This window comes from Oncorhynchus clarkii, chromosome 33 (assembly GCF_045791955.1).
Source record: "Oncorhynchus clarkii lewisi isolate Uvic-CL-2024 chromosome 33, UVic_Ocla_1.0, whole genome shotgun sequence".
NCBI classification, from domain to species: Eukaryota; Metazoa; Chordata; class Actinopteri; order Salmoniformes; family Salmonidae; genus Oncorhynchus; species Oncorhynchus clarkii.
In genome coordinates this window covers 7100305-7125516 of record NC_092179.1, presented here as the reverse complement: position 1 = coordinate 7125516, position 25212 = coordinate 7100305, and the positions used below count along the sequence as shown (strand labels likewise).

At 43.5% G+C, this 25212-nt stretch overlaps 1 protein-coding gene across 2 annotated transcripts in view; it reads left to right on the top strand.

Annotated features, from left to right (window-relative positions):
* The window catches only part of LOC139393257 (chemokine-like protein TAFA-5), a 172769-nt gene that overhangs the window by 41941 nt on the left and 105616 nt on the right, over window positions 1-25212 (top strand). The gene's annotated exons all lie outside the window — the stretch shown is intronic.

The following is a 25212-nucleotide window of genomic DNA, read 5'->3' as shown; positions in this document are numbered from 1 at the left end:
TAACTCATTAAATGCATCCTTAAAGTAGGAAACCAGTGTGATTGCAGTGTATTCAGACATACTTAAGGTGGTATAAAAGGCCTCTGGTAATGTGGCTTAACCTAAAATACCACTGGATTTCACATGGGTAAAGCTTTGAATAGACATTCTATGCACAAACTGCCATGCCTTTTCTCTCATGTCTGGCGTGAGGCTAGGGGCACTCTTTGTGTGTGGGTGTGTGTGTGGCAGGCAGCAGGGTCATTAGGTTACAACTCGGCCAGGCTCCTCTCCTCACTGTCAGTAGAAAGGCAGGTCAACTGGTGGCAAATGGACTCCCTCTCCACGGCATCTCTGTGCCACATGGTGGAAAGAGAAATGTATCCGTGCCAAGTGACCTTTCCTGTTAGTCTTGTGCCTACAGTGCTAAAAGGGGCTGTCGGGGCTCTGAGATCTGACTACAGCTCAAATAATCCACATCCACCCAACTGAACTCCATGTGGCGTGTGATAGGCCAGGGCCATGCTATTCTCCTGGAATGGGAATGTTATAGGCAGCCTATCATAGGCTGTGGTATTCTTCCGGAATGGCAATGAATGCACAAATGCAAAAGATCTTATCCTTCCTGGTCAATGAGTTTGTGATCGTGACCAAGGCTATATTTGTCCACGTTCAATAGCATTTTGTGGATATCTTTATATTCCTTTCCACAGCACAAAAACAACAAATCGGTTAACACACATGTATTTTATGTCTAGCAATCATGTATTTTATGTCTAGCAATCATGTATTTTATGTCTAGCAATCATGTATTTTATGTCTAGCATTCTTTGGTTATTTTGATCATGTTTTTTTGCTTTATTATATCAGGTTTGGAATTGGAAGTCTATTGTGGGAGGTATTTATTTTATTGAAATCTATGCAGGGAAGCAGGAAGAGGCATACAAAGGAAGCTGGGACCATGTTCACTTTGTGCTGTAGCCAAGGTCAAAATGCACAGTAGGCTACAGAGTAAAATACACACTGCTGATATAATGAATTCATAAGAACGGCATTAATGACAGTCTATTGGGGCCAGAATAATAAAAAGGCACCTATGGTAAGTAGTGCAATATGATTTTGCTCATACAGTTGCTAGTAGCACAATCCTTTGTAATGTGCTCTGTCAAAAATTAAACATTTCCACATCTGTTTGCATTGAATGTTACCCAACCCAAAAATGAAATAGTTTTGCAAATGAAATAAATAAGTGCTATTATTTAGCTTCCCCAGCATGATAGATACCTAACTTATACAGGCAGGCAGGACTCTATATACTCTGCATTTGGAAAGTATTCAGACCCCTTCCCATTTCCCCCTTTTGTTACATTACGGCCTTATTCTGATATTGATTAACCATCTCTGCAGCCCTCCAACAATCAGGCCTTTACGCTAGAGTGGCCAGACGGAAGCCACTACTCAGTAAAAGGCACATGACAGCCCGCTTGGAGTTTGCCAAAAGGCACCCAAAGGACTCTCAGACCACAAGAAACAAGATTCTCTGGTCTGATGAAACCAAGATTGAACTCTTTGTCCTGAATGCCAAACGTCACATCTGTAAGAAACCTGACACCATCCCTAACGTGAAGCATGGTGGTGGCAACATCATGCTGCTGGGATGGTTTTCAGTGGTAAGGACTGGGAGACTAGTCAGGGTCAAGGGAAAGATGAATGGGGCAAAGTACAGAGATATCCTTGATGAAAACCTGCTCCAGAGTGCTCAGGACCTCAGACTGTGGCGAAGGTTCACCTTCCAACTGGACAACGTCTATGCACACAGCCAAGACAACGCAGGAGATGCTTAATTAAGGACAAGTCTCTGAATGTCCTTGCGTGGCCCAGCCAGAGCTCTGACTTTAACCAGATTTGAACCCGATCGAACATCTCTGGAGAGACCTGAAAATAGCTGTGCAGCGACGCTCCCCATGCTTTGTCACTATGGGGTATTTTGTGTAGATTTCTGAGGGAAAAAACGATTAAATCAATTTTATAATAAGGCTGTAACGTCACAAAATGTGGAAAAAGTAAAGGGGTCTGAATACTTTCCGAATTCAGTGTAGTCAGAGGACATGAGGAATAATATATCTCATAAAATATATTGGCAGTACCCTGACATTTCAATGTAAATACAAGGAAACAAAGACACCCCTTCTGCAGGTTTTCAGATAGCAGCAGGGTGTCAGGAAAAGCTATCTTAGGTTGGCATGCATTATTGCTTTGCTGGAATTTTGAACAGGCAGGAGAGAGGTTGTTGCATCTTGCATAATATGACACAGCATCTACTTTTTTTTATTTATCCCTTATTTTACCAGGTATATTGACTGAGAACACATTCTCATTTACAGCAACAACATGGGGGAATAGTTAGAAGTGAGAGGAGGGGGGATGAGTGAGAGCCAGTTGGAAGCTGGGGATGATTAGGTGGATATGATGGTATGAGGGCCAGATTGGGGATTTAGCCAGGACACCAGGGTTAACACCCCTGCTCTTATGATAAGTGCCATGGGATCTTTAGTGACCACAGAGAGTCAGAATACCCGTTTAACGTCCCATCCGAAAGACAGGAACCTACACAGGGCACCGCCCTGGGGCATTGGGATATTGTTTTAGACCAGAGGAAAGAGTGCCTGCTACTGGCCCTCCAACACCACTTCCAGCAACATCTGGTCCTATCAGGACTTCCACCATCCAGGGACCGACCAGGACCAACCCTGCTTAGCTTCAGATGCAAGTTAGCGGTGGGATGCAGGGTGGTATGCTGCTGGCCTCATGAGTTGAGGGATGAGGAGGTGGAGATGGAGGATTTAGAATGCCACATTATTATAATCCTATGCAGTGGCTCACCTATGACAATGACAATGACTAGATAATCCGTAATTTAACCCATAAAGTCACTGACTCTGTACACTGTTAATATGGAGCATTTTGGACTGATTTAACATGTCAGTCATTTAGCTCATTTGACTGACAAGTTAACTTAAGTGGTGCTTCAGCTCATAAATCAATAAATACATTTCACCAAGACATTTGTTACAGACCACCAATACAAATCATATCAAATTTGTCAAGTTTATTTGTCATGTGCGCCGAATACAACAGGTAGACCTTATAGTGAAATGCTGACTAACCAATAGTGCAGAGAAAAAAAGTATGTGTGTGTGTGTGTAGGTAAGTAAAGAAATAAACAACAGTAAAAAGACATTTGAAAAAAAGAGTAGCAAGGCTATATACAGACACTGGTTAGTCAGGCTTATTGAGGTAGTCTCTACATGTGGGTATGGTTAAAGGGAATATGCATATCTGATGAACAGAGAGTAGCAGTAACTTAAAAAGAGGAGTTGGCGGGTGGTGGGACACAATGCAGATAGCCCGGTTAGCCAATGTGCGGGAGCACTGGTTGGTCGGGCCAATTGAGGTAGTCTGTACATGTGGGTATAGTTAAAGTGACTATGCATATAAGATAAATAGAGAGTAGCAGCAGCGTAAAAGAGGGGTTGGAGGGGGCACACAATGCATATAGTCCGGGTAACCATTTGGTTACCTGTTCAGGAGTCTTATGGCTTGGGGGTAAAAACTGTTGAGAAGCCGTTTTGTTCTAGACTTGGCACTCCGGTACCGCTTGCTATGCGGTAGTAGAGAAAACAGTCTATGACTGGGGTGGCTGGGGTCTTTGACAATTTTCATGGCCTTCCTCTGACACCGCCTGGTGTAGAGGTCCTGGATGGCAGGCAGCTTTGCCCCAGTGATGTACTGGGCCGTACGCACTACCCTCTGAAGTGCCTTGCTGTCGGGGGCCGAGCAATTGCCGTACCAGGCAGTGATGCAACCGGTCGGGATGCTCTCGATGTTGCAGCTGTAGAACCTTTTGAGGATCTCAGGACGCATGTCAAATCTTTCCTGAGGGGGAATAGGCTTTGTCGTGCCCTCTTCACGGCTGTCTTGGTGTGTTTGGACCTTGATAGTTTGTTGTTGATGTGGACACCAAGGAATTTGAAGCTCTCAACCTGCTCCACTACAGCCCCGTCGATGAGAATGGGGACGTGCTCGGTGCTCCTTTTCCTGTAGTCCACAATAATTTCCTTAGTCTTGGTTACGTTGACGGATAGGTTGTTATTCTGGCACCACCCGGCCAGGTCTCTGACCTCCTCCCTATAGGCTGTCTCGTCGTTGTCGGTGATCACTGTTGTGTCGTCAGCAAACTTAATGATGGTGTTGGAGTCGTGCCTGGCCATGCAGTCGTGGGTGAACAGGGTGTAGAGGAGGGGACTGAGCACGCACCCCTGGGGAGCTCCAGTGTTGAGGATCAGCGTGGCAGATGTGTTGCTACCTACCCTCACCACCTGGGGGCGGCCCGTCAGGAAGTCCAGGATCCAGTTGCAGAGGGAAGTGTTTAGTCCCAGGTTCCTTAGCTTAGTGATGAGCTTTGAGGGTACTATGATTGTTGAACGATGAGCTGTAGTCAATGAATAGCATTCTCACATAGGTTTTCCTTTTGTCCAGGTGGGAAAGGGCAGTGTGGAGTGCAATAGAGATTGCATCATCTGTGGATCTGTTTGTGCGGTATGCAAATTGGAGTGGGTCTAGGGTTTCTGGGATAATGGTTTTGATGTGAGCCATTACCAGTCTTTCAAAGCACTTCATGGCTACAGATGTGAGTGCCACGGTCTGTAGTCATTTAGGCAGGTTACGACTCAGAAATGAAGAGGAAGCCTAGAGTGACAGTCGAAAGGGGAACCTCTCCATTGGGAGTTCAATAATAAGACACCTATATTGCCTTCCTCCCAACTGTCACATCTCTCTGTGCCAGACCAGTTGATTTAATTGATCTCTCACAGTTTGACATGTGGTGTTATGGAATGGTGTCAGAGAGAACAGTTTGACATAGAAGTTGACATGTAGCATTATAGTGTCTATGTGAAAGAAGTGTGATCCTCTGGTGTGTTTGTTTCTCTTTGTGATACCCATATTGCATAATTATGGTGAAAGTGCTGGTAAACGTTATAGTGTAATTACCGTGGCATAGTAGTGTGACTTACATGTACAGGTGGCAGGCACATTCATTAATGTTGCTCTTCCTCACAAAAGTGCTTAAACCTGCAGAAAGAAAAGTATGGATTTGGTTGTTTTGCCCTTGAGCACTGCATCCCTTCAGGCTGAATTGACAAAGATAATACAGTGGGGTGTGAAAGTATTCACAATATTTTGCCTTACAACCTGCAATTAAAATAGATTTTTTGGGGGGGTTGTACCATTTGATTTACACAACATGCCTTTGAAGTTTCAAAATATTTTTTTATTGTGAAACAAACAAGAAATAAGACAAAAAACAGAATTTGAACGTGCATAACTATTCACCCTCCCAAAGTCAATATTTTGTAGAGCCACCTTTTGCAGCAATTACAGCTGCAAGTCTCTTGTGGTATGTCTCTATAAGCTTGGCACATCTAGCCCCTGGGATTGTTGCCCATTCTTCAATGCAAAACTGCTCCAGCTCCTTCAAGTTAGATAGGTTCCACTGGTGTACAGCAATCTTTAAGTCATACCACAGATTCTCAATTGGATTGAGGTCTGGGCTTTGACTAGGTCATTCCAAGACATTTAAATGTTTCCCCTTAAACCACTTGAGTGTTGCTTTAGCAATATGCTTGAGGGTAATTGCCCCGCTGGAAGGTGAACCTCGGTCCCAGTCTCAAATCTCTGGAAGACTGAAACAGGTTTCCCTCAAGAATTTCCCTGTATTTAGCGGCATCCATCATTCCTTCAATTCTGACCACTTTCTCGGTTCCTGCCAATGAAACACATCCCCACAGCATGATGTTGCCACCACCATGCTTCACTGTGGGGATGGTGTTCTTGGGGTGATGAGAAGTGTTGGGTTTGTGCCAGAGACAGCATTTTCCTTGATAGCCAAAATGCTCAATCTTACCAGAGTACCTTCTTCCATATGTTTGGGGAGTCTCCCACATGCCTTTTGGCAAACATCAAAGGTGTTTGCTTATTTTTTTCTGTAAGCAATGGCTTTTTTTCTGGCCACTCTTCCGTAAAGCCCAGCTCTGTGGATTGTATGTCTTAAAGTGGTCCTATGGACAGATACTCCAATCTCCGCTGTGGAGCTTTGCAGCTCCTTCAGGGTTATCTTTGGTCTCTTTGTTGCTTCTCTGATTAATGCCCCCCTTACCTGGTCCGTGAGTTTTGGTGCACTATTCATGGATTTAATAATGCTCCATGGGATGTTCAAAGTTTCGGATATTTTTTTTATAACCCAACCTTGATCTGTACTTCTCCACAACTTTGTCCCTGACCTGTTTGGAGAGCTCCTTGCTCTTCATGGTGCTGCTTGCTTGGTGGTGCCCCTTGCTTGGTGGTGTTTAAGAGTCTGGGGCCTTTCAGAACGGGTGTATGTGAACTGAGATCATGTGACAGATCATGTAACACTTAGATTGCATACAGGTGGACTATAACTAAAACGTGACTTCTGAAGGTAATTGGTTGCACCAGATCTTATTTAGGGGCTTCATAGCAAAGGGGGTGAATACATATGCACGTACCAGTTTCCAGGTTTAGATTTTTTAGAAACAAGTACATTTTTTTTTTATTTCACTTCACCAATTTGGTCTATTTTGTGTATGTCCATGACATGTAATCCAAATAAAAATTAAATTAAATGGCATGTTGTCATGCAACAAAATAAGAAAAACTTCAAGTGGGATGAATACTTTTGCAAGGTACTGTACATTTGTTTAGCGTGCCAGAAATACTCCCATACAGCACACACACAGGCAGACACACACACACTACACACTACACAGATGCAAATAAGGGCTCATGGTTATCGTACTGTATGCGGAAATCCCTCTTTTGTCACCTCCCCAACTCTTTTTGTTACCTCACCAACTATGCTGTATAGGTGAGGAGTTCCTTACATCAAGGATTAGCCGTTGAATAGAATTATCTGAAAGGGGTTGGAATATACTGTAATTCACAAAGTTAAGAATACAACAATAACCGATTGAATTAGTGAAAAATCAGGTCGTATGAATCAAAGATAATTGAAAATACAGATTTGTTGTTTTTTTTTTTATCTAGTCACAATCAGATTAAATAGCCCTGGTTTTGGCACGGGTTGGACGAAATACAGATTTTTATATCGTCATACCTCCCTTCTCTCATGGGATACAGCATGACCATTTTAGTACACAAGGGGGTGCTAAAGACGCAAGAAAAGCCCAATGAACAGAATGCTAACAAAAATGACCACAAATACTAGTGAATTTTCATAGAGGTTGCTAACTAAATATACTAATGACCGCAAACAAAAATAACCTAATTGCCAAGACAGACAATCCAGCTCAAATGTTATTTTTGGTGAGCTAGGACATTTACAAGCTAATGTGAATGAGAGACATTGTGCAAACAAAGTTTTGAAGCATGCTTGCCTGAATGAAGAACATCACTGGCTCTGGAACAGTAGGTGTACACGCTGTGTCTGTGTGGAGTCTGGAGTTGCTAGGGCAACATGCCTGCCTGCTCTGCTCGGAGAAGATGGGGGAGTGTCCGAGTGTCCGGACTGAGTGTCCGAGGACAGAAAGGAGAAAGAAAAACACAAGGACATCAAGATAGCAGTGGCAGCTGTACAGATAACTCATCCAAAGCACTTTGACTTCTCAAACATGGCAGAAAGCTAACACTTAAAGAAACCCCGTCCTCATATTTATTCATCCACTTACAGTACTTGGCTGACTAGCTGTGCTATTTACAAACAAACACCTGACTTGCTCAACTGTTCTGGGGAACTGCAGTTAACTTCATAATGTAATGTGACAGGTGAAATGAAGAACGCAGTCTGCTTCATCTCCTAACACAAGTTGAGATTGCAGATATTAACTTAAAAAGTAGCTACAAATATTCAAATGTATTAAAAAAAACTGACGGTTTGACGGTATTGAAAAACAAATCCGTGGCTATTTCCAATTACCCCGGTATACGGGGATACAGTATTTGGATCCTGCCCATCTGTTGCACCATATATACTTAGGGTTTTATTGATTGCAGTTTTGTCGATGCCCTGAGGACAGTACATTTCCAGTATTAGAAAATAGCTAATGAAAGCTCCCTGTGGAGTTATAGGGTTAGGCATAGGGTTAGGGTTTTATCAGAAAAGTGGTCTTGGTTTTGCGCTCCTTCCGTAGTTTGTCCCCAGTGAATAGCATTCATTTGATTTTAAAGGCCCCAGACCTAAGTGACCACTCTCTCCACCCCTGTTATTGTCTGTCTATCTGCTTCAATGACAAGTAGCCTTTAGGTACAGATCTACTGTAGTGGCAGCATGTCCTTCAGCACATCTTCACCATAACCTGAACCAATAGGGGTAAAATGCACCTGAACACCTAAACCATAGATCAGTGTTTAGTGGCAACTTGTGTCTCAGTAAAGCCCACAACAATGGAGAGAGAGAGAGACACATGCATGCACTCCACACACACACACACACACACACACACACACACACACACACACACACACACACACACACACACACACACACACACACACACACACGCACAGTGGTAAAGACGGAGGGAGCCGCCCAGAGGTTAGAGACTTGGAGGGTCGTTTGTCTAATCGACTGTCAGGGAGTGGGAGGAGGGGGTGCTCATTCTCTTCGGTTGCGTTGTATTACACAGTATAGATTACGTATATCGAAGGCTACTCTAAGTACCACTGTTGATTGCACTATAATGGACATGTTAGTTTATATGGGATTAGTTTGTTTGTAGAACATTACCTTCTGTCTAACAGGGTAAAAACACAATCCACGCTTCAATTGGAATGAATTGCATGTTTCTTTTCCTCGGGATAATGGAGACATCGATTTTAACAAGGCCAGCCACAGTCTTTGTCTTGCGTGTCAGATTGTGTCTAAAGCAATTTCATAAAGATCCTTATTTTCTGCGGCTGACTTGAAGCCAAACAGGCTCCTTCTCCTCCTCCTCCTCCTCCTCCTCCTCCTCCTCCTCCTCCTCCTCCCGCTTCCGTCAATGATCGCCGGCTCTTTATTTTCAATTGAAAAACGAATTAAAAGAAATGACACAATGAATATCCTAAAACATTGGACGCCACATTCCCTTAGCTTGGCGCAACTTGAATAGATTGAATGCTGAGAACAATTTCATCCGGACCCAAAGACAATGGAGGAAAATAGTTTTTCTGTAAAGGCGTATGGGAAAAGTAATCATGACTGCCCACTTGAAGTACACACTCATCTACCTGGTCATGTTATTATGTGTGCCTGGATGATGGTCAGGCGGAGTGATATAGATGTTAGTCATGCAACTAAACCGCCAAAATCATAACACAGTGATCAACTTAATTGGCCCCGTTCTCCGCTATTAGAATGATATGTGCTTCACCTGACATAGTAATCAACTGCTATCTTAGCTACAGTGTCATTGCGATAATAGTCATGTCCTCTATGATTTGTTCATTGTGAAACTCATTTTTGGTTTGCAGTGGCACAAGTGGATTGCTTGTATCTAGGGTTAGGCTAGAACCATGTAAATGGTTTGGAGTTAGTACATAGGAATGGACATTCAGTGGTGGCGTACCGTACATAGACATGGAAGTGTATGACTGTGTGAGTGCGATGTACTCCGGAGGTGTACACTATACCCACCCCCCCCCCCCCACCCACCCACCCAACTCTCTCTCTTTTTCTCCCTCTCACACTCTCATTTGTTGGATGTCAGTTTACAGCTACCTTTATGGTTACAGGCATGGCTACATATAGTTTTACGCTAGTCTTTACAACCCTGTCAATATCCACAGGAAAAAAAACAAGACTGCTTTAGCTTAATCATAATCATTACAGTTAATTCCGTATGGATGGAATAACTTCATTGTTAGACAGACTGGCCTTGTTAAAACAGACTCATAAATACAGAACGCTTTTCTTAGCTTCTGGGTCGAAGGCAAACTACTGCTAAAGCAAGCTCCTGCAGGAGTTGATTTCTGGATGGATTAGGCTACACGCACACATGTATGCATGTGACACACGCACACACACACACACACACACACACACACACACACACACACACACACAAAACACGTAGGCATACAGACACAAATAAAACACACACACCTAATTTCTGTATTGTAACTTGGTCATTTCTTCAAACAATAATCTTTATTTATTATTGATTAATTATTGCAATAATGAGACCGTCGACCCAACAGTCTTGACTGTTAGGCTCTCAGCCTAACTGATAATGATAAAGCAGAGACCTTAGTTAGGACTTAAAAATGCTAAGTCAGACTGGTTCCAACTCCCATAAGCCACCTTGGTTATCTACACAGGATGGTGTTTTACTTAGTTCCGAGATGCCAGGAAGACGAGACAATGAGGCATTGTTCTAAACTCTTCCAGGCTCTCTCTACCTTGGGTCACACACATCACATCTTGTCTATAGAATGCCAGATTTAGGTCATTATTACCAAGTCATTGTCAGCCCATGCTATCTAGTAAAACCCCTTTTCTTGACCCTACGCCCAGACTAACTGCAGGGAGCTAGAGTGGAAACCACCTCTTTACAGAAACACAGAATTAAACAGAACAGAAATATCCTTTTATTTATTTATTAATTTCTAACTATTGATATTAAACAAATCAGGTAAATATGTAATTTTTCTATCACAGCATACAGACACAAACATAAATACACACACACACACACACACACACACACACACACACACACACACACACACACACACACACACACACACACACACACACACACCCCTAATGTCTGTATGGAAACATTAGGGCTGGGCTGGCCATTCAGGTCAAAGCTTTCTACCCATCTCAATATTTCATCCCCTGAGTGTTAACATAACATCCATTCAGTATGCATTGGTGTGCATATTGGCAGGCTGGCGGATGCTGCTCCGCCAATGTCTTTTTCGTCATTTTGACTTGACTTCAAAGTCCCTTTGCACCTCGAGTCCACACGTATATATATCCCATGACATTTCATATTGCAGGAATAATCACAGTGGGGGGAGAAAAAAATTATACAACCCCGGAGAGGATAGGACTCAGACAATGAGGTATCCGTGCCACAGAGAACACACACACACACACACACAAAAAAGATGAAGAAACATCACATTTTAATAATGATATTTACACAGCGAATGAAATATGCGGGGCTGGCACATTTGCCTTGCTTAACAAAACAATAAATGATACCTGGTGTTGCTACAGAAGCCCCAGGATAATATCACACCCCAATGAGATGAAATCAATAGGCCTGCGTGGATGCAGGAGTGAGAATGCGCCTGCTGCAATCAGATGGAGAAAAGGGGAAACGTGTAGGTCCTGTCATAGTGGTTTACATCAAGCATACATTATAGCTACAGCTCCGCACAGCTCGCTGCAATGGGGTCAGTCTGTAAACATGCAACTTTACCTAGCCGGTGTGTCCGTGCTTGTCTCTGTAGCACAGACAAATCTTTATTCAGACCACACACAAACACACACACACACACCGAACACATCGGCTCATATTTTCTCGAGCACTCAAACTCAACATACAGAACGCTGTAAATACAGTACAGGAGAATGTGTCCCCACAGATTTGTATAGATTTTATTATTCTGTATCCACTGTCGATGCGTGAAGCAATACAAACCACATGGCGCCTGGTTATCCCATGTGACTCTGACTGGCAGAGACCGACATTTCTGAAGCAGCGTCGTCAAAGATTCACGAAGCCTGGAAATGTGGACGGGACAACAAACATCTGCTTGTAGTTGTGCTTGTCAGCAGCACACACACACACACACACACACATCTTTCCCTTTCTAGACGATTCGATACCTATCTAGATACACGGGCTCCGATACGATACAGGAATGGCGCGTTTTAGTTTGTAACGATTTGGTGCGATTCCGTTTGATTAGAGGAACGAATCGAAGAGACTGTTTGATGCAACACATTTTGATGCACTAACATCTGTGACATAAAACACATTCATTTTCCATTCTAAATTCAAACCTGCTGATGATGGAGCTCATGAGGTGTGTGTGTGTGTGTGTGTGTGTGTGTGTGTGTGTGTGTGTGTGTGTGTGTGTGTGTGTGTGTGTGTGTGTGTGTGTGTGTGTGTGTGTGTGTGTGTGTGTGTGTGTGTGTGTGTGTGTGTGTGTGTGTGTGTGTGTGTGTGTGTGTGTGTGTGTAAATTATGTATATGCCTATGGTGTATTTAGGCACCTGAGCTGAGCCGTAACTAAAATCGAATGTAAACCCCGGGTCGGCATGTAAGCCTATAAGCCAGTTGAGAGTTGTGTCTCCGGCGATAGCTTAGGTTACTTTTGTAAAACACAATTTTCAACAGCACATTTTCAAAAAATGAACTAAACTAATAAAGCGCAGTACTTCACAAGCCATTTTACAAGCGTTTGAATGCTGAAGGTGATGCAGCAGATCTGCCAGATCAGGAATCGGCCTACCTCTCGTTGGTCAGCGTGCGAAGCTGCGGCACGGCGCAGTTTGACTAGGCTGCTGACATTGCCTGGGGTTGTTCGGTATGCAAAATTACTTGTAGATCAGTTACTGTCAACACAATTGCATGCTTAGTTCGACACTGAAGGAGTCTGGGAAAAAAATGTTGAACCGCCAAATTCATGACATTTGAATTGATTGTCTGACATACGCATGCTACATTTGGATCAGTTGATGCACTCGTGTCTTAAACATTTTAACCAAAGTCCGATGCGTATCAGTCAATCCTTACGTCCCTAACGTGCGCACGCACACACAAACACACTGACACTCAGTAGCAGTCTGACGGAGAGATGGAGAGAAGGCATGACCCACAAACTGACAGACTGACTGACAGACAAACACGCAGGCAGACATGACAAACACTCACACATGCACACAAACCCCAAACACTCACCATCATCCCACACACACACACTGACATAACCAGCGAAGCCTAGTGAGACAGCAAAACTAGCCCACCTTCATCCTACCTCACCCTAATAGCTTGTGATAAGCAAGCAGAGTTACACAAAGTGTTCAGCCCAGGTGTAACCACTTGAGCAAATTGCCTCATTAATTGATGGACTTGAACCCATTGCGGTGCTCTCCAGCGTGCAGAGCAGGGAGGCGAGAGCAGAGTGGAGACTGTCCAGCCTGCCGACCTGCTTGCTGCCAGTGGAGGGAAGGGAGTCTGTCAGACTAATGAAATAATTGGCACAAATGGTTACACATGGTCTCACTGCTTTGTCAGGCCCTTTCTCCCATCAGCACAGATAACCGCTCAACTGGAGATGCCGGATGGACCGAGCCACTGCTTGTAAAAGCAAATGGAATGATGAGCGGAGGAGCAGTAGTGTCTTATGACTGGACTGACTGACCACAGACTGACGAGTAGCACTGTGCCAGTTAATGAGGTAGAAAGGAAAGGGACAGACAGACTGAGTTCTGTCAAGAAGAGAGAGAGAGGAAGAGAGAGAGGAAATAGAAAGAGAGATTTTAAGAGAGAGGGAGACAGAAAGAGAGTGCCACAGGTTGTAGCTGGTTTGCTACTCTGCATTATTTGTGGGGTGTTTCTATGGTGACTCGTCCTTAAATAAAGTTATTGGCAGGAAGTGACTGGCTATGGCCAAGCCATGTGTACGAGCTAGGTGAGAGACATTGTTTGATGTCAACTCACAGACCATAGCCTCACCACTATTCAATACCATAAAGCATTTGTGAGATGAAGTTGGTGTATTTGTGTGTGCATGTGCGTGTAGTAAGTAAGCATGTTTCTCTCTGTTTACCTGTATGTGTGTACACAGTGCATTCAGAAAGTACACAAAACCCCATAATGACAAAGAGAGAACTGTTTTTTTTTTATTGCAAATGTGTAAAAAAAAATTAAAACAGAAATACCTTATTTACATAAGTATTCAGACCCTTTGCTATGAGACTCGAAATTGACCTCAGGTGCATCCTGTTTCCATTGATCATCCTTGAGATGTTTCTACAACTTGATTGGAGTCCACCTGTGGTAAATTCAATTGATTGGACATGATTTGTTAAGGCACACACCTGTCTATATAAGGTCCCACAGTTGACAGTGCATGTCAGAGCAAAAACCAAGCCATGAGGTCGAAGGAATTGTCCGTTTAGCTCAGAGACAGGATTATGTCGAGGCACAGATCTGGAGAAGGGTACCAAAATATTTCTGCAGCATTGAAGGTCCCCAAGAACACAGTGGCCTCCATCATTCTTAAATTGAAGAAGTTTGGAACCACCTAGACTCTACCTGGAACTGGCCGCCCGGACAAACTGAGCAATCGGGGGAGAAGGGCATTGGTCAGAGAGCTGACCAACAACCCGATGGTCACTCTGACAGAGTTCCTCCGTGGAGATGGGAGAACCTTCCAGAAGGACATCCATCTCTGCAGCACTCCACCAATCAGAAATCTTTATGGTAGAGTGGCCAGACGGCACCTAAAGGATTCTCAGACCTTAATGTATTTGGCCTGTATGCCAAGCATCACTTCTGGAGGAAACCTGACATCATCCCTACGGTGAAGCATGGTGGTGGCAGCATCATGCTGTGGGGATGGTTTTCAGCGGCAGGGACTGGGAGACTAGTCAGGATCAAGGCAAAGATGAACGGAGCAAAGTACAGAGAGGTCCTTGATGAAAACCTGCTCCAGAGTGCTCAGGATCTCAGATTGGGAGCGAAGGTTCACCTTTCAACAGGACAATGACCCTAAGCACACAGTCAAGACAATGCAGGAGTGGCTTCAGGGAGAAGTATCTAAATGTCCTTGAGTGGCCCAGCCAGAGCCTGGACTTGAACCCGATCGAACATCTCTGGAGAAATCTGAAAATAGCTGTGCAGCAAAGCGCCCCATCCAGCCTGACAGAGCTTGAGAGAATCTGCAGAGAAGAATGGGAGAAACTCCCCAAATACAGGTGTGCCAAGCTTGTAGCGTCACACCCAAGAAGACTTGAGTAATCGCTGCCAAAGATGCTTCAACATAGTACTGAATAAGGGTCTGAATACTTACGTAAATGTGATATTTCCGTTTTTTTAATTTGCTAAAATAAATTTAAAAAAATGTTTTGCTTTGGCATTATGGGGTATTGTGTGTAGATTGATGAGGGGGGAAAAACAATTTAATCCATTTTAGAATAAGACTGTAACGCAACAAAATGTGGAAAAAGTCAAGGGGTTCTGAAACATTTCTGAATGCACTGTATCTGTGTGTGGGTGGTGGGGGCAGATGATGAGGAGGGAGGATAGGATGGCGGTGTGGGAGAGCTGGGGGGTGGTGAATGCTGAAAGGCTAAACGTGTGGACAGCGGCACCGAGCAAAGCAAAGCAACACTTGATAATGAGCTCTGACAGTAGAGAACTACACAGGGAAGAAAATAAGAGCAGCTAGCCAGACTAGCGTTGCAGAGCGAGAGCAGAGACACCCCCCCCCCCCCCCCCCCCCCCCCTGGTTACTGTGGAAATACAGATAAGCGTGTTTCCTCCCTTATTCTCATAAGAAGCTCTGCATTGGGTCTGATGTGCAGAGAATACCAATTACTCTGAACCAATACCTCACTACTGGCAAGCAACCTCCGCTCTGCTCCGAGCCGGAGCGAAGAGGAGGAAAGAGAGAGGAAGAATTGACTCTATAATTTCAACTCTTTCTACAGCCTCAACCCTGTCTGTTTAAAATATATTCATGAGTTCCTTGATCATTTCCTAATACCATTTACCAAACATGACCAGAGAGCTAGGTTAAGTCCCATATGGCAACCTGGTCAAAAGCAGTGAACTTTATAAGGAATAGGGTGCCATCAGGGACACAGACCTAGTACAGTACAAAACAGAAAAATCCCCTATAACAGCGTCAGCAGGCGTTTAATATGAAGATTGAACTTTACAGTACATTGGAGCCTTGCTTTGCCCTGATAGAATGAGGGCTGACCATCATTCAGTAATAGCTATTGTGGCACTCTATTCCTTATTTCACTAGTGTCAAAAGTGTGGTGCCCGATAATAGTTGGGTGTTGAGGGGAATTAATTATGTATATCTTAATGCTGGGCCACAGTAGAGAACGTCCTCCCTATTAGACTGGATTGTCTGTCTCGGCCTAATGGCAGCTACTAGCTTTATTGCTATAGTCATACATACACAGACAGGCACACAGGAATGCACACACACACAAACACGCACGCACACTCTAATGTAGACACGGTACATTACCTTAACAGTGAAATATTTATCCCATTTAAGTACTGTACTGTATGTAATGTCTACATTACAAAGCAATGGGCATAATACACACACACACACACACACACACACACACACACACACACACACACACACACACACACCACACACACACACACACACACACACACACACACACACACACACCACAGTGATGGAAGCGAAGAGAGGAGTCAAGCCGTGCATTGTGTCAGCTTGATAATAACACTCAAACGGTCCATTTTCACCAGATGAATGACAGGGCCTTGAGTCACAATAGGGAGAAAAATGAGGATGCGAGCCGCATTGAAATCTTACACTCTACCATGTGTCACCTTCACCACTGACAGCCACAGTAGATTCGTTTTTTTTTTCCTTCAATTTATTTCCATTACTCTTTCCCCTTTCTTTGTTCCGAAGCCTTGCTCATCAGAGAGACAGAAATGTGTTTATTTCAGGAGTCGACTGTCAAGAGCCCACCTTTGTGATTGGCTCAAAGCCTGGTGATGCTCTGTATTGTCTTTGAAAAGCATCCCGTCTTACAACCTCAGCAGTTCTACTCTTCTGTATATTGTGTAGAATATGGTCTACACTGTGCTTGCAAATGCATTTTTCATTTCCTTTACTTCAGAAACTGCTTTAGAATATATTACCAGTTGTATAGGCTACTAATATAATAATTAGTAGACATCAGTAGGCTACAAGGATTTATGTACAGTAATTGGTCTGAACATTTTTTGGGGAAAAACTTCCTCACCCTCTTTGGTTGGACCGCTCATGGGGTGGGCCGTAATCCGGTGCACCCTGGTTCCGTCTAATTGTACTCTCCCGTTGGTGTCCTAATGGGGAGGCCGCGGATACGTATTCGAACTCAGCAACTCGCTCATGCACAATTTTCACAGGTACAGAACATTTGACAGAGACAAGGAGCTCCAAGGACTAACTGCAAACAAACACATTTGATGGAAATGAAATGAACGTTCTACCACTTGAGTTTAAGGAATGTTTCATCTGCACTTTAAACATCGCCATTCAGGATAGGAATTGGTCAATTAAATGCAACAGTAAACGGTAATAAAATGAAATGGCGATTAATGTAAGATTAGGATTTATCAGAAATTACGTTTAAAGTCGTGGGTCAATATTAACAAACATTTTATAATTGGGAAACAAAGCACAAAGAAATGGCAGGAGTTTGGAGAGCGCAACAATGGTGAGACGTGTCTAAAATGAATACATTGATTTATCAAATGTTTTCTGCAAATATACAGCTTCTAGTACTGAGAAGACAGTAGTGAGTTGGGCTGCCTTTCCATACCTGTCAGTTCTTTCCTTGCTCCCAGAGGTGAATATTTCCCTGCACCTTGGTTGCAGCCGAAGCGTGTGGTGGCCCTATCTCTGTGTGAACGGCCAGGCGATAGAGGTTTGTTATCACGGTACACTAACACACACACACACACACACACACACAACACACACATCAGAGGGGAGATGGCGAGACGGGCATACTTTAGCTCCCGGGGAATTCACCTCACACACACAGGGCCCTGAAATTACAACAAGGTTATTGCATAGGCATTTGATGCTATTTCTGTGCTCTGCTTCTTCTTCCCTTCAACCACTTTAGAAGTCAATGGGATATTGAAGGACTTTATAATGTATGGCACAGCTAAGTAGGCCTATGTGAGCCTTGTGTTTACATTTAACTCCATGGCACCTATGATTTCAAGTTATCTACAAACCCCGCCTTTCCATTTGAGTCAATGCGATTCAAATGCATAGTCAGTGAAAAGGAGGCCTATAATGGAAGATAACACACACAATCCAACTAAGGCACATGGAGAGAAGATGCTTGGATAGACCAAACGGTTAATAAGGCCCCAAAACTACCACCTGGTTTTAATTTTTTTGTTGTAAAGTCTGTTCTTCATGCCTGTGGGCGGGTGACATCCCTTCGGGTGGGCGGGTGACATCCCTTCGGGTGGGCGTCCCAAATGGCATCCTATTCCCCATGTAGTGCACTACTTTTGAACCGATTCCTATGGGATCGGTTCAAAAGTAGTGCACTACATAGGGAATAGGGTGCCATTTGGGACAGAGTCCCACTCCTGCTTTATAATCATCTCCCATACTCATAAATATTATAGCTGGTACTGCTACTAAACCGAGCTAATGCATATGTAGAACTAAATATTCATGAACAAATGTCTGGCTAAACTGCTTTTCAGCCACAACATTGAACTATGAGAGGTGGTTTGATTTTTATGTTGTGTTTGTTGATGATGGTGCTTTTGCAGTTGGATGCTTTTGCAGTGTGGTGTCTGATTCTGCATGTCAAACGTAGGGATGTTTTTTGAGGGTAGAATAAAATAGAACAGAATATCAAAGGCCCAGGAACAGATGTGTAGATTCAGCCCACCTTGTGGGTTTCTCTGGGATAGTGGGGTGGGGCTGCTAGTCCAATGCCTATCAGGGTGACATGTCAGTGGGGTGACTGAGTGACTGACAGCCTCTAGTGTCAAACCACCACCACCACCACAATCTCACACACACTATCTCCAGGGGTGAACCAGATGGGTGCATCCCTAATTACTTGAGTTTGTTCTGATGTAGGATCTTAATTTGATCACTCTTTTGTTGCTGAGAATTTTCCTGCATAGCAGGAAATGCAAACCTCTAGTCTATTTTAGGTTTAAAAAGGCTTCTAAAGTGATCTACTACTTTAAAATGTCATACTTGATTTGCCCTAACAAAAAATGTATCAACTCCTACAAAAATGTAAATGAATTCTAATCCACATAATCATTAACATTTCCTGTTGTTGCAGGATGACTGTACATACGTGCCACCTGGTGATGTCACGCCCTGACCATAGAGAGCCCTTGGTTGTCTATGGTGTAGTAGGTCAGGCCGTTCCTAGGGGGTGTTCTAGTATGTCTATTTCTATGTTGGTGCTAATATGGTTCCCAATTAGAGGCAGCTGTTTATCGTTGCCTCTGATTGGGGATCAAATTTAGGTAGCCATTTCCCCGCCTGTGTTTTGTGGGATATGGTTTGTGTTTAGTTGCCTGTGTGCACGGCATGGCGGCATGTTTCTCTTTTGTTTGTTTCACGGAGATTAAAAATATGTGGATCTATACTCACGCTGCGCCTTGGTCCGCTCACAATATCTGTGCTTATTTCTGTGTCTGAATAACATGACTGTTTCTATGTTATCTCACCTCACATTCCCCCAGCTAGCCATAAATGTCTCAGAATAATTACTACTCATCTATAAAAGCCCCGTCAATAGAAAATAAAAAATACTCCTCTTCTTGTATTTCAAATGGTTCCATTTCCGAGCCTTGATAGGATATTGCAGACAGTGCAGAGACAAGTCTCATTTGGTGACACACAGAGGGAGTTCGGTGCTGTTGAATTGAAGTCATCGAAACAGACGTCGACATGATCTGTGTTCCATGCTCTCAGTGTGTGTTGTTCATTGTCATACAGTCAGTTGTCAGACCCGTCATTGGGATGATTAGGAGAAAGGCTTTGTGGAGTGAAGCTCATCGTTATTCTGGGAGAAGAGAATGGCAGGCAGGGAGTGGGAGGATTAGCTGGCTGAGTGGTGAACTGACTGCCTGGAGGTTAGAATAGAGCTGTCGTTAACTGGGGTAACCGACAGCACCATGACACACTTATATTCTCCCCAACTTAGAAATATTATAGGCATGGGATGGGGCGGTTTTATTGGTGTTGAGATAATTGGGCAAATATTTTATATTTGTGTTTTTGTAGTCGTTTGAAAATATATCTAATATTTCCCCTGATATGTTAGGGGTTTGTGAGTGAGAGAGAAGAGAGAGACCTACCAACCAACTGTCTGACCGAGAGAGAAAATGAGAGCGATGGAATAAGGGACATGGAAAGGGATAGAGATGGAGGGAGAATGTGAGCATTCTTTATCACACAGCTGAGCCACAGTGAGGGGGGCAGCTGAATGAGGGTGTGAGATTAAAGGAAGGCTGGTTTGGAGTCCCTGAGTCCTCCTGATGAATGCTGATCAACCCTCCATGAAAGAAGTCATGGACTCGCACCACTCTCAGACAGCCACACACACGCGCACAATCAGGCGCACTCGGATACAAACACACACGCACACGCACACGCACACTCCAACTACAAACACATCCCAACTAGGCCTGATTATAGGCTTTTGCTGCCACAGGTAAATTGCGTACATAAGGGTGGCCTCTCTATCCTTCCCCCTGGCCCTGAGGGCTGAGACATGGTGTTTCGGTTCAGATGGAGGTTTAACCTGTGAAATCACAGTGGCGTTTAAGGGGCTTGCATGCCTGGCCCCATTTGTGGATCCTCAGGGATTGGAAAATGTGCTTTATTGCAGTGATGCTGTGTGTGTGTGTGTGTGTGTGTGTGTGTGTGTGTGGGGGGGGGTGATCAGGGTCATTTCTTTTCCCGTCATCCACCGTTTTAATTGATCAACATTCATTTAAATGTTCCAAGCCAGAATGATGCTATTACAAGAATTCATTATTCTTAAAGACATAACACGGAGGAAAAGGTTGCCCCTCGTGGGAAGCAGGCATACTCCGTACTCCATAGGCTACCATCCTTATGAAAAGATACTTGCCTGGTAGATGCTAATTCATTTCGATTTTCATACAGAGCTGATATAATAAATGATGTATATACACCCTGTGTATGTAGTGTATAATAGGAGCAGAGATTTGCATTGTGATGAACAGCAACGGGTTTTAATTTGCCTGATCTATCCCTTGGAGCACATAGCTTATACTGCAGAAGGTTGTCTGACGCAATACCTTTAGATGGCTGCGTTTAGACTGGCAGCTCAAAATCTGATTTTTATTCCACTTATTGGTCTTTTGATCAATTACATCAGATCTTTTCAGATCAGATCTTTTTTTAGAGCTGATCTGATTAGTCAAAAAACCAATTAGTAAAAAAACAAAACAAGAATTGGGCTGCCAGTGTAAATGTAGCCAATGTTACTTAGACTGCAGGTTTACCTGTGTGTGTGTGTGTGTGTGTGTGTGTGTGTGTGTGTGTGTGTGTGTGTGTGTGTGTGTGTGTGTGTGTGTGTGTGTGTGTGTGTGTGTGTGTGTGTGTGTGTGTGTGGTCCTCTGTGGCTCAGTTGGTTGAGCGTGGTGCTCGCAATGCATGGATCGTGGGTTTGATGTCCACTGGGGCCACCTATATGGAAAATGTATGTACGCATGGCTGTAAGTCGCATAAAAGTGTCAGCTAAATGGCATATATTATATGTTGTGTTTGTGTGTGTGTGTGCGCACACATTCCAGTATTTCCGGGAGAGAGAAAATGAAATCACCTGGCTAGAGACAGGCCAATGCGAAGTGAAGTGCTCCGCCACTTCCCGCTCCAAACAACCGCACTTCCCCAAAATAGATTGGACTGGCAGCACTTTCCCTTTTTACTTTTAATGATAGTTGTCTCGAGCTTTTCTGATTGTGATTTCTGGACCGAGAGCTAATATTTCTCCTCTTTGCCCAGGGCTTTGGCGGCCCAAGCTGCCCCTTTCTGATCTCTGTTTTCCAACAGCATGCAGAGTCTATGGCTGTATTTTGTCAGCCCCATACTGTATGAAGCTGATGTGCTGTTTCAAGCTGGGTGGTCAGTAAGAGTTGTGTGTGTGTGTGTGTGTGTGCGCGTTCCTGCCTGCCTGCCTGCGTTTGCGCATGCGCTCATGCACGTGTCGATGCGTCTGTGTGTAAACATAACATTCCCATTTGTGTGTGTCAGGATGAGACCCGTGGGCGGTGTGCCGCTCACCCACCTAGAGGTTTGCTGTGTAGGGAAGCTGTGCTAACCGTGTGCTGGCTCTTACAGCCCTTTATTAAGCTTGTTAAAAGGCTTCATTTAAATCTGCCACGCCAGGCCCGAGGGCAGGGAGCATCATCAAGGTTTCACTCATTTACAGTTTGTGTCCAAATTAGATTTCAGACAACTCAGCTTGTTGTTGGCTCCGTATCTCTGTCTCTCTGTGAACAGCTGTACACTACTGTAGTTTATGAATTACAGTCCTCTGTAAAATCATGTGTGTGTGTGTGTGTGTGTGTGTGTGTGTGTGTGTGTGTGTGTGTGTGTGTGTGTGTGTGTGTGTGTGTGTGTGTGTGTGTGTGTGTGAGCAAGAGAGAGAGAGAGAGCTGGACATGGCTGCATGTCCCCTTGTGTTACTTTGGGACTGGTGGGCAGAGATAGAATGAACTCTGCCCACTGTGTTTTCTTGGTGTTTTCCCAGAGGGATTTTGGCAGGAGTGTGTGAGCATAGATATTTCCCTCCCACTTGCTCTCTCTGGCCGAGTGTGATGGTGAGGTGATGGAGTCGAACATTATTCACATCATCAGGGGCTCAAGCTCACTGATCTCATCATACACTCTTAGAAAAAAAGGGTTATTTGCGGCTTGATAGAACCGTTTTCATCTAAAGAACCGTTTTTAGATACCGGGAGTTCTTTGCAAGCCAAAGGGTTTTACCTAGAACATTTAAAATCCTTAGCACCTTTTTTGGAAGATGATTCTTTGGAAGGCAAGAAGTGTTGTACATATTGAACTCTTTTAAATCTGAATAAGCTTATTTATTCTATGTTTTATTCTTTCAAATAGTGCCTGAGCATTATAGTTTACATCTGTGTTTAAACTTTAACATCCGGAGTTTGAGTAATCTGATAAATTAAACAAAAAAATAGGTGTGAGAATGTTTTAAACTGTACCTACAGTACAGGGGAATATTTGTGCGTGTATCTGGTATTCCCTTAATCATTTGACATATATACGGTACTGACATAGTTGATATCTTTGCCATGATTAGTATTTTCTGTGATTTTATTGAGCAGAGAGTGGGAGAATAGAAGGGAGTCTGAGTGAACCAGCAGTGTATTGTATGGTTCACAGCAAATTGGCCATTTTTACGTTGTGTTGATATTTCAGTGTAATATTTTCAGTGTTGATTCAGGATTTAGATGAACTTAACATACAGTGGTGTAAAAGAGTTGTGTGTGATTGTGTCATTTTGACTCTGTGTAGATAAAAACAATCAAAACAAAGCGCATCAAATTTGATTTGTCGCATGCGAATACAACAGGTGTAGACTTACCGTGAAATGTTTACTAACGAGCCCTTTCCCGACAATGCAGACATTCACAGTCATATTTCTCAGCATGCTCTATTGCATGTTGATTTTCACAATTGTTTGTTTCAATACGTATTTTTCATGTACAATGATGGATTAATAAATAGCATACCATTTTCTAAACGAATCCAAACACACACCCACTCACATACTATCATCATATACACTGTTGCTACTCTTTCTGATATATCCTGATGCCTAGTCACCTTACCATGTACATACTGTATCTACCTCTATCACTCCAGTATCCCTGCACGTTGTAAACATGGTACTAGAACTGACTGACCATACAGTGCCTTGCGAAAGTATTCGGCCCCCTTGAACTTTGCGACCTTTTGCCACATTTCAGGCTTCAAACATAAAGATATAAAACTGTATTTTTTTGTGAAGAATCAACAACAAGTGGGACACAATCATGAAGTGGAACGACATTTATTGGATATTTCAAACTTTTTTAACAAATCCAAAACTGAAAAATTGGGCGTGCAAAATTATTCAGCCCCTTTAATTTCAGTGCAGCGAACTCTCTCCAGAAATTCAGTGAGGATCTCTGAATGATCCAATGTTGACCTAAATGACTAATGATGATAAATACAATCCACCTGTGTGTAATCAAGTCTCCGTATAAATGCACCTGCACTGTGATAGTCTCAGAGGTCCGTTAAAAGCGCAGAGAGCATCATGAAGAACAAGGAACACACCAGGCAGGTCCGAGATACTGTTGTGAAGAAGTTTAAAGCCGGATTTGGATACAAAAATATTTCCCAAGCTTTAAACATCCCAAGGAGCACTGTGCAAGCGATAATATTGAAATGGAAGGAGTATCAGACCACTGCAAATCTACCAAGACCTGGCCATCCCTCTAAACTTTCAGCTCATACAAGGAGAAGACTGATCAGAGATGCAGCCAAGAGGCCCATGATCACTCTGGATGAACTGCAGAGATCTACAGCTGAGGTGGGAGACTCTGTCCATAGGACACCAATCAGTCGTATATTGCACAAATCTGGCCTTTATGGAAGAGTGGCAAGAAGAAAGCTATTTCTTAAAGATATCCATAAAAAGTGTTGTTTAAAGTTTGCCACAAGCCACCTGGGAGACACACCAAACATGTGGAAGAAGGTGCTCTGGTCAGATGAAACCAAAATTGAACTTTTTGGCAACAATGCAAAACGTTATGTTTAGCGTAAAAGCAACACAGCTGAACACACCATCCCCACTGTCAAACATGGTGGTGGCAGCATCATGGTTTGGGCCTGCTTTTCTTCAGCAGGGACAGGGAAGATGGTTAAAATTGATGGGAAGATGGATGGAGCCAAATACAGGACCATTCTGGAAGAAAACCTGATGGAGTCTGCAAAAGACCTGAGACTGGGACGGAGATTTGCCTTCCAACAAGACAATGATCCAAAACATAAAGCAAAATCTACAATGGAATGGTTCAAAAATAAACATATCCAGGTGTTAGAATGGCCAAGTCAAAGTCCAGACCTGAATCCAAACGAGAATCTGTGGAAAGAACTGAAAACTGCTGTTTGCAAATGCTCTCCATCCAACCTCACTGAGCTCGAGCTGTTTTGCAAGGAGGAATGGGAAAAAATGTCAGTCTCTCGATGTGCAAAACTGATAGAGACATACCCCAAGCGACTTACAGCTGTAATCGCAGCAAAAGGTGGCGCTACAAAGTATTAACTTAAGGGGGCTGAATAATTTTGCACGCCCAATTTTTCAGTTTTTGATTTGTT